The 12,974-nt window shown below is 34.1% G+C and overlaps 1 protein-coding gene across 1 annotated transcript in view; it reads left to right on the top strand.

Annotated features, from left to right (window-relative positions):
* Window positions 1-1,052, top strand: part of LOC136836946 (uncharacterized) — a 465,631-nt gene extending 464,579 nt beyond the window's left edge. Inside the window, exon 2 of the mRNA XM_067101466.1 lies at window positions 1-1,052. This exon is cut by the window's left edge and continues 34 nt beyond it. The gene's annotated coding sequence lies outside the window, so the exon portion shown is untranslated.
* Window positions 1,053-12,974: the final 11,922 nt, after the last annotated feature.

Raw genomic sequence — 12,974 nt, 5'->3', positions numbered from 1 at the left:
GCGGTTCCTCCATCATGAAGTAGGTAACTATTTAATCGTAATACTATTTTTATTTTATGAAGCAGTTTCTCCCAATGGGTCGGGCCAGGAGAAGCTGGGAGGGGTGGGTCATTATTTTCGTCATCACGCCTAGACATAAATTTTAAAATTCTTTCGCTTTGGTGGTACAAAAAAAAAAAAAAAAAAAAAAAAAACGATTCTCTTGAATATTGCAACTGCCGAGAGAGAGAGAGAGATTTCTATGAATATTGCAACGGAAGGAGATAATGTGTAGTTTTTCCTACGCCACTGGGAATAAATGAGAGAGAGAGAGAGAGAGAGGGGGTGGGGGATCGGGATTTCTGCTAAATTCTGTTACATCTAAGGGGGCTAATACGTATATCTTAATCGGTGTTAACCAGATTCATAGATACGTACAAACGCATATGGTTCCATTAATGTTGCAGAGAAGGGAATAATTCATATAGAAAGTGGCTATACAGAATTAGGAGAGAGAGAGAGAGATATCCAACTACTTAGATGAATATGGCTCCCCGTGAATATGTTAGCTGAAAAAGGTTATAGTTCTTTCACACAGGGAGAGAGAGAGAGAGAGAGAGAGGGAAGGGGGGATAATCTTTAATTAAGTCGACGGACGTTGTTATTGCCTATTTTATCAACTTTTCTTTCCCTCTTTTTTTCCTTCCACGAAGAGGGGAGAGAATGGGCCGTGAGATTGGCGGTGCTGGGCATTGTTTGGCAACTAAGGGAAAAAGGGAGGAAATAAAAAGCTGAGAGAGAGAGAGAGAGAGAAAGAAAAATTCTGATATAGTGCAAGCGAGAGAGAGAGCGAGCAGTTTTCTGATATAGAGAGTGAGGGAGAAATTAGCTAATACAGAAATCGAGAGAGAGAGGAGAGACTGGTCAATTTTCTGATAAAGAGAGAGAGAGAGACTCGTCAATTTTCTGATACAGAGAGAGAAAGAGACGAACTACAAAATCAGTATTCATATTAAGCGAAGTCGCTCGCATACCATGCATTCACATTTGAATTACACTGCTATATTTGGAGTAACTGACAATGCCTGTGTATATATATATATATATATATATATATATATATATATATATATAGATATAGAGATGTATGTATATGTAGATGTATATATATATATAAATATATATATATACTAAATTGTATACCTTCACTTGTTTTGATTGGTAACGTAAAAAAAAAAAAAGTCTGCTGCCAAACTTTGGAATTCTATCTCTGCTTCAGTTTTCCCAATCTGGCCATTGTTTTCTCGACCCGTGCTGAACATAACTTTTATGTTGTTCGTTTATTTACTTATTTATTAATTTAATAAGAGAAAATCCTGCTATGCTCTGATTTGGACCAGTTCATAAAAAAATAATTATAAATGGATAATTTTTGTGGCTGTTCTTTACATCCGCTTTGATTACTAAGGGGAAATTAAGGAGTGACTTTCTCAGTGTTCCCAAGTTAATATCACGTAAAGGTAGTTTTTCTGTAAAAAAAAATTGAGATGGCGTAGAACTTCTGCTTAATATGAGAAGGTACAGGGTTCGATTCTCATGAGGGCTGAAACGTGTGTGTGTGCGTATGTGTGTGTGTGTGTATGTATATATATATATATATATATATATATATATATATATATATATATATATATATATATATATATATATATATATATATATATATATATATATTTCTTATATATATAAATAATCATATATAATAATCATATATATATATATATTATATATAATATATATTTATTTATATAAACCACAAATATCGTTCAGTATAGCTTTCACAATACCTTGGAAATATCTTATACACACCTAAAGGGAATTTTAACTTATTTGCGCTTCTGTTCCTGCCAGGACTCGAACCTGCGCCTTTGGTTTAGGAGCGACTATAAACAGCAGACTCTTGACCTCTCTCTCTCTCTCTCTCTCTCTGTAGTTCATTTTTCACTTCTCGCCAGATCCAATCTGGGTCTACCTCAGTATGGCTGCCGACTTTTTATCGAAGGAAAACACAGAAGGTATTTTGAGAGAGAGGGGATAGAGGACCTTCTCTCTCTCTCTCTCTCTCTCTCTCTCTCTCTCTCTCTCTCTATATATATATATATATATATATATATATATATATATATATATATATATATATATATATATAAATATATAAATATATAGAGAGAGAGGTGGAAGTATTAGAGGAACGATTGGGATCTTTTGTGTGTGTAATATATATATATATATATATATATATATATATATATATATATATATATATATATATATATATATATATGTGTGTATATATATATGTATATGTATATATATATATATATATATATATATATATATATATATATATATATATATATATATATTTTATATATTTGTAAGAAGAGACTGTCTGGGATAGGTGGGGATAGATAGGCTTGGGGTTGTGGAGGATGATCCTCCTCCTCCTCCTCCTCCTCCTCCTCCTCCTCCTCCTCCTCTCCTCCTCCTCCTCCTCCTCCTCCTCGAACAGCTGAGCAGTAGCAATAGCTGAAGCAATAGCAATAGCAATAGGAGCCACGAGAAGAGAAGAGGAGAAGGAGCTTCTCAATTCCGAGCTGTCAAACTTTCCATTAAAAGCCGTCGCCAAGTAATTTCCTTGGAGGTCTCTCTCTCTCTCTCTCTCTCTCTCTCTCTCTCTCTCTCTCTCTCTCTCTCTCTCTCTCTCTCTCTCTCTCTCTCTTTCTGAAGTTGTTTTTATTTTCTTCGCTCTCGTTTTCGCCTTGCCTGAGTGCTGTGTGTCTTGAGAGAGAGAGAGAGAGAGAAGATGAAGACGAATAAGAAAATTGTTATTTCATTCAGAAGGAGAAACATGTATCCGAGTGTATACTCGTGATCGATTTCATTCACAAGGAAGGAGAGAGAGAGAGAGAGAGAGAGAGAGAGAGAGAGAGAGAGAGAGAGAGAGAGAGAGAGAGAGAAAAGGAACAAGATGAAAACGAAGAAGATTATCATTCCATTTAGAAGGGGAAACATATGAATCAGAGAGTATTCATAGGCAGTTTCATTCGTAAGGAAGTAGATAGAGAGAGAGAAAAAAGGAAGAAGGTTTTCTGTTCATTCAGGAGCAGAAGTATATCAATTCGAGAACACTCATAAGCAGTTTCACTCATAAAGAGAGAGAGAGAGAGAGAGAGAGAGAGAGAGAGAAGAGAGAAGAAGAAGAATAATGAAAACAATTTCATTCAGTGAGAGAGAACACACCAGTGTAATTTATTAGGGTGAGAGAGATGTCACTATGTAATTCATTCAAAAGGAGAATAAGAGAGAGTGCGTGCGAGGCAGAGAGAAAAGAATAACAAGAATCGTAATAAAATGTAATTGTTCTCACTCATGAGAGAGAGAGAGAGAGTTTAAAAACGTCATTAACTGTACGCGCAGAGTGTGAAAACGTTTTCAGAACTTTTCGGGGGGTCTACAGTGGGCCATAAGTCCAAGTTAGATTAGGCCAGGCCAATTTTTATTGGCTATGCGCCTACGTCCTAAAATTACTTTTAAGCTTCGAGTTAGATTAGGTCAGGTTTTCCATCAGTTAATCACCTCCCCCCCAAAAAAAAAGACTAAAGAAGTTAGTTATAATTTAAATGATAAAAAATAAAAAAACTTAAAACTCTATAAAGCGTAGATCAGGTTCTTGTACAGCTGCCCTCAGTTTCATAGTTATTATTATATGAATTTTTTTAAGGGCAGTCAGATTAGATTAAGTCAGTTTAGTCTTGCTTTTTGAAAAGTCTCTTCCACCAATATGAAGGTATATATATATATATATATATATATATATATATATATATATATATATATATATATATATGTCTATATATGTATATATATATATGTATATTAATTCTGTGTGTATATGTGTATGTATATATATATATATATATATATATATATATATATATATATATATATATGTATATATATATATATATATATATATATATATATATATATATATATATATATATATATATATATATATATATAGATGGATATATATAGATATATATTCAGATATTCAGAAAATTAACCCAATTCTAAGAGCATATCTACTGTATATGCCTACAAACTCCTGAGTTAACTTAGGCGCATTCTTCTCTTTTCGAAGCCTTTTACGTCCCCCCAAAAAACAAATACACTTTCTTGTACTTCCGTTCGATTTCTTTGTTTCTGTGAGGAGACACCACAGCTCCCCCACAATAACCAGCTGAGATGAAGGCGAACTTTCCTCCCAGGAGGAGAATGATGCGCGGCCTGATTTAAAATGAATGAAAAGGAATCTTTATAAGAATTCTTTCTTTTGCGGTTTTTGTTCGTTCATTTACTTTTACCTGGCGTTGATGCGTGGTATATATATGCTGTAGGGTTCTCGCTGGCTGGTGGGCCGAGTTTTGTTTGTGCGTGTGTGTTTGTGTTTGTTTGTTGTTTGTTAATAAGGTATGTGTCTGTTGTTCTTCATATTTATCACTTCTTTTCGATAGTGATTGTTATCGTTTTGTGTGGTTTTCCTTCTTTTGTTGGGTTTTCTTGTTAAAATGTTTCGCTGTTCTTTAACAATTACTTTGTTTTAATTTTATTTTACTGTGGATCTTTTCTTTACTAATGTTTTATCTCGTTTTATTTTATTATCATAAGAGGATCTTTGTGTCAGTAGCAGTGGCGAAGATTAAAATGTTAGTGGTAATGGTACACACAGCATAATATGGTTGTCGTCTAATTGTTTGAATTGATATTACCTCCAGCTCTCAATCTGTTTTATATATATATATATATATATATATATATATATATATATATATATATATATATATATATATATATATATATATATATATATATATATATATATATCTTCTTCACGTGGGCAGGTCGGCAACGCGACCTCGTTGTGATTATGGGGACGCGGGTTCGTTTCCCGCTACCGGATATCATAATTGCTTCAAATTTCTTGCGCTTCGATCTAAGGCATCGTAGTGACAAGCGTATCCAAAGAGCGCGAAGAATTCGAGAAGTTAAGAGGACATTGTGGCTGCTACAATTACATATGTGTGTACATATATATACATGTATATATGTGTGTGTGTGTGTGTGAGACATTGCATTTACCGAGGCAATTCCGCGTTTTAAAGCTAGAAAACGTGTGGTATGCTTTTGACACGAGCACGCTTCGTGGAGTCGTCATTTTTTATTGACAGCGTCAAATGCAGCTGCATCGGGAATATCTCTCTCTCTCTCTCTCTCTCTCTCTCTCTCTCTCTCTCTCTCTCTCTCTCTCTCTCTCTCTCTCTCTCTCTCTCTCTCTCTCCGGGTTTTTTACCCAGATGTGATTGGGACAATTGAATATGAGTTTCTTTGTAAATATGTTTTTGTTTTGCCATGTTTATCTGACATAATTATTATGAAATTACAATGCCAGGGTGATACAAGTTATCTCACGATCAAGGTTTTTCAGTTTTTCAGTATTTTTTCTGTTCCGATGTCTGCGGGAAGCTTGAAGGTGGGTAGAGAATTTTTTTTTTTTTTTTTTTTTACTTGATGGTCTACCAAATGTAATTTTTCGACCTCTCTCTCTCTCTCTCTCTCTCTCTGATATATATATATATATATATATATATATATATATATATATATATATATATATATATATATATATATATATATATCCACAGGTAAAAAAATAAGACTGTATAGGTCATGACTGTTATCTATCTCCACAGGTAAAAAAATAAGACTGGTTATAGGTCCTGACCGGTTTATACTTATACATATATATATATATATATATATATATATATATATATATATATATATATATATATATATATATATATATATATATATTTATATATATATCATATATGTCTATGTGATTAAAACTATTTTCGAATATGGCTTGAAAGAGCTATTTTAAAATGCACACTTACATTCAAATATCACGCGCAAAAAGTGCCATTTTAAATTCCCTGTAAATGTGCTTTGGTCTGTTATTTAATGCTTTTTTTTGCACGGGGTCTGTGTGACCCCTCCCCTCCCCCCCCCCCCCAAGTAACCCCCCTACCCCCACGTATTGATTGATGATCATGATGCTAAGTAAATCATGTTGCAATAATCAGTATTGGGCCTTTGATCGAATAAAACACTTGTCGTATTGGTGTTTTGTATGTATTGGTGTTTGTCTGTTGTGGCGGCATTATTGGAGTGGCTGCGGGATTTTATTGTTTTTCAGTATTTCCAGTTTATTTTTTTTTTATTTATTTTTTTTTTTGTACTATTTATTGAGTTTTGTAGTTTCAGCCAGTATGTAAATCTTTTTCAAGCTGATTTTTTGTTGTTTGTAGTTTTATGTTTTAGTGACTTTTGTTTTTGTTTATTCATGATTACACACACACATATATATATATATATATATATATATATATATATATATATATATATATATATATATATATATATATATATACTCTATATATATATTTATGCTTATTCAGAACTACCCATCTTCAAAGTGCTTTATTAGTAGGAGAAATGTCGTTTTATTTCCGCTGTTGAGGACATTCGTATTCGGCATAGCGGCTCTATCTATGCCTTTCCATACATTATCAGAAATCATACCTGTAAAGTAGTGTTGTCATATTTTACATTAGTAATTGAACTTCGTAACTTCTTTATTTACCTGGAAAACATTCGTGACTTTTTATATTTATATTTATTTATTTATTAATTCATTTATTTATTTAATTTTTTTTTTTTTTTTTTTTTTTTTTTTTTTTGGTGAAATGTAATTTTGACCGTCCTGTCCCGTGCTTTTTTTGTTCGTCGCCTGCATCTATGTCAGCGATGTTATGTGATTTGCCTTTATTTTGTAAATGTCCTGCTTCTCTCCCGTGCTCATGTACAGTCGTTACTAATCAGTATTTATTTATTTACATTTTTATTTACGTATTAATTTTTTCATTTATCTATTTGTTGCTTTCAGCGTCAAATCATCCTCTATAGTTTCCAGCACCATATCTGCAACGTCCCACAGTATAAATCCATATATCTCTAACTTCTTGGATTCCAGTAATTTTCCCCCATTTTTCTAAAGAGAGAGAGAGAGAGAGAGAGAGAGAGAGAAAGTCTAAGATGATTAATCTTTATCACTATGGCTTGGGAGCTCTCCGTGAGTCAGGTATTATGCGAAAGCTTCAGCAAGGTTTATTCTTCGGCCAAAAGCACTGGGCGATTACATTCGTAACAGGATGTGACAACGAAGGCGACCTGTGTTGTGTGTGTGTGTGTGTGTGTGTGTGAGAGAGAGATACGAAAAACTTTCACTAGAATGTATATGTATAATATATATTTACATATATGTATATGTGTATATATATATGTGTCATTAGATATATATACATAGATATATATATATATATATAGAATAACAATGTCATTATATATATATATATATATATATATATATATATATATATATATGTGTGTGTGTGTGTGTTTGTGTGAAAGTGAGATATATATATATATATATATATATATATATATATATATATATATATATATATATATACACAGTATATATCTTCAACATTCACAACCCTACAACCCTTTCATTACGCAACAACATTCACAACCTACAACCCCTTCACTACGCAACCCAAAAAACTTTTTCGACAACCCATCGTTGCTCTGGAACTGCTAAAAAAAAAAAAATAAAAAAATACAACGAATTCTGGCATTGTTGTCGCAGATGAAGTGGGCACGTGCCCATGTTTAACAATTGGGCAGCAGAAGGATCCGTAAAGGCACAAATTTATATTCTGTAACGGCGGCATTTACCAATGCCTGCAACACGGAACTGTATTCATTTGCCCTCGCTTGCTAGTGCAAATGCTGTTGTTGCCAGCTGTGCGATGAGTATTGTGTCGTGAGTTGTGACAGTACCTGGGGGTTGGTAGATGAGAGTGGGAGAGGGGAGGGTGTGGTTAGGATTAGCAGGTTCACAGAGTCACAAGGAGAGAGACGAAATGATAAATACGAAATTATTTTATTCAATATACATATTGATATTAGTACTGTAAAATCGTATAATAGATCCGTCTAGACATTATGATCTCCATAAAGAAAAAATCATTCTCTCTCTCTCTCTCTCTCTCTCTCTCTCTCTCTCTCTCTCTCTCTCTCTCTCTCTCTCTCTCTCTCTCTCTCTCTCTCTCTCTCGTCAGAATGCAGGAATTATGACAAGATACCCCCTTTGTGTAAAGGAGGCACCTATGTCCGCTAAATTTTGTAACATTATATTTACTGAATGAAGTGGTTCATTGTATTCTGTAATATCCTTTGTTGAAGGGTATAATGAATTCATTATTTCTGTACAGTTAGTGAACAGTGGCAGGAATATAAGCGTAATTAGAATTTACGTACATTGATGATTATTGTAATCAGCTTTACTCTGATATTTGGATGAGTTATATATCGCCTTTTGCGTACTTTATTTCAGTTTATTCAGTAATGTTTCACGATTGTTAAGCATTAAGAATAAGTAATAGACATTTACTGACATTCGCAGTAGTTCAGAATTAAATAGGAGTAAATAAGAGACCATGACAAAAAAAAAAGATAGTACATTAGTTTCTCGTAAATCTTTTGATCTTTCTTCTGAAGTTTCCATTTTCAATACTTTTTGCCCATTTCATACTCCAGTTTCAGTTCCACTTTCATTTTGCCGATCTATATATTTGTTCCGGTATGTACAAATTTATGTTCGTCGTTACATTTTGTTTATTTATCTGCCTAGCAGCAAAGGTCTTTTGGTGTCGTAACTCCAAAATTTTAGACTGCAGTACTTAATTATTTTTGTCCATTATTTTTGAACTCCATCATTCTTGAACTGCTGCACACACACACACACACACACACACACACACACACACACACACACACACATATATATATATATATATATATATATATATATATATATTCATCTTCTGCTTGTTTGTTGACCATCAATATAAATGATTTGTTCCTTTTGAATTTGAGCTCACCTTGAATATATATATATATATATATATATATATATATATATATATATATATATATATATATATATATATATATATATATATTACTAAAGATTAAGCCCGTACTTGTGAATCCAATTGTACGCCTGCTGACTTCAGCTGTGATTTCTACCTGGTGGTCAGTCGATTGTGGTTGGCTGTAGCTGTGGTTGCCTACATGGTAGTGAGTAGATTTTAGTTGGCTGCATCAATGATTGTCAACCTGATAGTCAGTCGATTGTGCTTGGCTGCGGGAATGAATATCTACCTGGTAGTCAGTCGACTGTGGTCGGCCGTAACCGCCATGGGAAAGGACATGGGGCCAGCAACTTCATCCCATAAAAGTCTATAGTGGGAGCCAGCCATCTGAGGGTAAAAGGCTTATGGGAAAAAAATGTAATGTTTTGATATTTCCGTAAATATATATCACTAACTCCCGCTTAAATAATTACGCCAAACGAACAAACAAACAACTTCAATGGGCGCTGGGTCCACACATCCTCTGCACATAATAAAACGCTATACATAAAATTATTTCGGAAATAGCGTGGACCATACAGAGACCCTCCCCCAACCCCGGGGGAGGAAGCAGAGAGAGAGGGGTGGGAGGGGGAGGGGCTGTCATTTTATTTTTTTTAGGCTGTCAAATTGAATTTCAGATCTAATTATGAATTTATGATGGATTCTGGCGTTTCATGTTCTGGCCAGTGCGATAATTGTGTTATTTTTGGGTTGGTAGTCGTCAATGGAAGCACTTCAAAAAAAAAAAAAGTTAGAAAAAAAATGAAAAAGATAAAATTTAAAACTCGATATAAATACATCAACTTCCAGAACAAGTTGAATGGTCTCCATTGGCGTATTCAGAATGAATGTGTGCATAGGATCCCTTGAATAATGCTTGTTAGGAAGTATTGTAAATAAGCAGTGTTAGCATTGCAGTGTAAGCAATTAGTGTAAGCAGTGGAGCGTGAGCTAGCAACATGACTTGCTTACACTGCAGTATTGCAAGTTGTTTTTGAGATATAGACAAAAAGCGTCAACAGCGAATGAAAAGTTTTTTTTTTTTTTATCAGAAAAGAAGTTAGTGGTGATTGGAAGCTCTTTGTAACGTGAGGAAGTTTGATTCTTTCTGAGCAGGCTGTTGTAGTCGCGTTCATTTTGCTAAGTAGATGAATAAAAATACTTAGAAAATTATTAATCTGAGATAATAAAAAAAAGTGTAAATCCAAAGTAAAAAAAAAATATATATAAATCCTGGGTACAAAAATGATTAATGTGAGACATAAACAAAAATTAAAACCAAAGTAAAAAAGATTATATATAAATGTGAGGTAAAAAATTATTAATCTGAGATAAAAAGAAAAGGTATAAATCCAAAGTAAAAAAATTTTAAATCTGGGGTAAAAAATTAATCTGAAATAAAAAAAGTATCAATCCAAAGTAAAAAAAAATTATATATAAATCTGAGGTAAAAAATTATTAATCCGAGATAAAAAAAAAGTATAAATCCAAAGTAAAAAAAAATTATAAATCTAAGATAAAGAAAATTGTAGGACACTCGATTAAAACGTAAATCCACAAAATCAAGTAAATCCCTTCCCCCCCCCTCGATATAAAAAAAGTCCTCATTTATTGGAGGTGGCACCCCATTTCCCACACTAACGACTTTGATTCCCCCTCCCCCCCTCATCGGTACATCATTACAAGAACGAAGTTTTACTCTGGGAAGCTTAGATATCGACGCCAGAAACGCCTTGTTGGAGAAACCTTTTCATATTCCCCCCAATCGTCATCATCAGCATCATCTTGTTACAGAAGATATTTTTGCCTGTGCTGGAAGACTAGAAGAAGTTTATTGATAGGAAAATAGTCTCGAGGCGACATTACTGTTTTTTATTAAAAGCATTTTTAAGTTTTTCTTTTCTTTTCTCTCAGCGTCTCCTGTATTTAAGGACAAAAATGCAAGCTGCATCTCATCATCATTCCCTCTCTCTCTCTCTCTCTCTCTCTCTCTCTCTCTCTCTCTCTCTCTCTCTCTCTCTCTCTCGTTACCGCATCCTCCTCCTACTCCTCCTTACATACTTCATCATCTTCTCCCTCAATCACGCATTCGACACAGGAATCATCAGTATCATCATTATCATCAGCATCAGCATCAACGCCATCAACATTAGCACGCAGTCGATGATGGAAGCTGTCAGCAACGTTGACGCGATCGCTGGCGCGCTCGCGCGCTCGATAGCTCGCTCGCTTTCTGGCAAATGGGGCGCTCTCAAATGAGCTGGGATATTATTAACTTCTGCTGCCTTTCGAGAAGCGAAATTTGGAGAATGCAATGGAGATGTATTCCCACGTGGAGGGTCTCTGGGTTCGAAGATGCTACCAATACGTAAGCCCCGTGGGGGGGGGGGGTGCCGTCAGTGCACCTCATGCGGTGCACCGTAGGCATTACTTAAGGTTCTCTGCAGCGTGCCTTCGGCCCCTTGCTGCAACCCCTTTCATTCCTTTTACTGTATGTCCTTTCATGTTATCTTTCTTCCTTATTACTTTCCACCATCTCCTAACAATTGATTCATAGTGCAAATGCGAGGTTTTCCTCCTGTTACACCTTTCAGTCCTGTTTACCCCCAGTTTCCATTTCAGCGCTGAATGACCTCCTGGGTAGCAGTGCTTGGCCTTTGGCCTAAATTCTATATTCAGTTCATACTTACGCTCAATAAAGAAAGAATTCCCTAAACCTTTTAGATAAAGGATTGTCAGTTCCAGTGAACAAGTTTTTTTTTAACCGTCCGAATTCAAGAATTGGAGAAACTCTTGCATCAAAAATTCTCAACACGGAGACCAGGAATTCTCTGGTTACAAATACCTTGACCAAAAATTCTCATTTTAAAAAGCAAGAATTAAGGATCCTCAGGTACCAAAAATTCTGAACTCAAAGACCAGGAATTCTCAGCTTACAGACACCTGGACCATAAATTCTCATCTCATTGTGGTCAAGAAATTTCACCTTTTAGGAACCAACAATTAAGATCCTCAGGCAACGGAAATTCTCAACCCGGAGACCAGCAATTCTCAACTTTCAAATCCCCAGACCAAAAATTCTCATTCCAATTTGATCACGAAATCTCACCTTTTAGAAATCAAGAAGTAAGATCCTCAGGCGCCAAAAATTCTCAGCTTACAATACCTAGACCATAAATTCTCATCTCGCTTAGGTCAAGAAACCTCACTTTTCAGAAACCAGGAATTCGATACTCACAGGGACCGTAGATTCTCAGAAGACATCAAGAATTCTCAACTTCAGAAAGAATTCAGGCCACAAAACCCATTAATTCTCAACCGAAGTAGATAAAATAATCTTGTCCCTCAAACTCCGGGAATTCGAAGCACGTACAGAACAAGATTGCTAACCCAATTAGACCAACAGTTCATAATCCACAGACACTTTGAGCCATCATCATCATCATCATTATTATTATATTATTATTATTATTATTATTATTATTATTATTGTAATATATTTACACAGACATCATTGTGGATTTCTTAACCATTTTAGTGACTCATGCGATTATGAGATTTTTATAAATTATTATTATTATTATTATTATTATTATTATTATTATTATTATTATTATTATTATTATTATTATTGGAATATATTTACACTGACATCATTGTAGATTTCTTCACCATTTTAGTAACTCGAGATTATGAGATTATTATAAAGTATATATTATTATTATTATTATTATTATTATTATTATTATTATTATTATTATTACACTGACTTCATTGTACATATCTTCACCATTTTAGTAACTCGAGATGATGATGATGATG

The sequence above is a fragment of the Macrobrachium rosenbergii genome, chromosome 57 (genome assembly GCF_040412425.1).
Source record: "Macrobrachium rosenbergii isolate ZJJX-2024 chromosome 57, ASM4041242v1, whole genome shotgun sequence".
Lineage (NCBI taxonomy): Eukaryota > Metazoa > Arthropoda > Malacostraca > Decapoda > Palaemonidae > Macrobrachium > Macrobrachium rosenbergii.
This window is presented reverse-complemented; position numbering and strand designations above follow the sequence as displayed.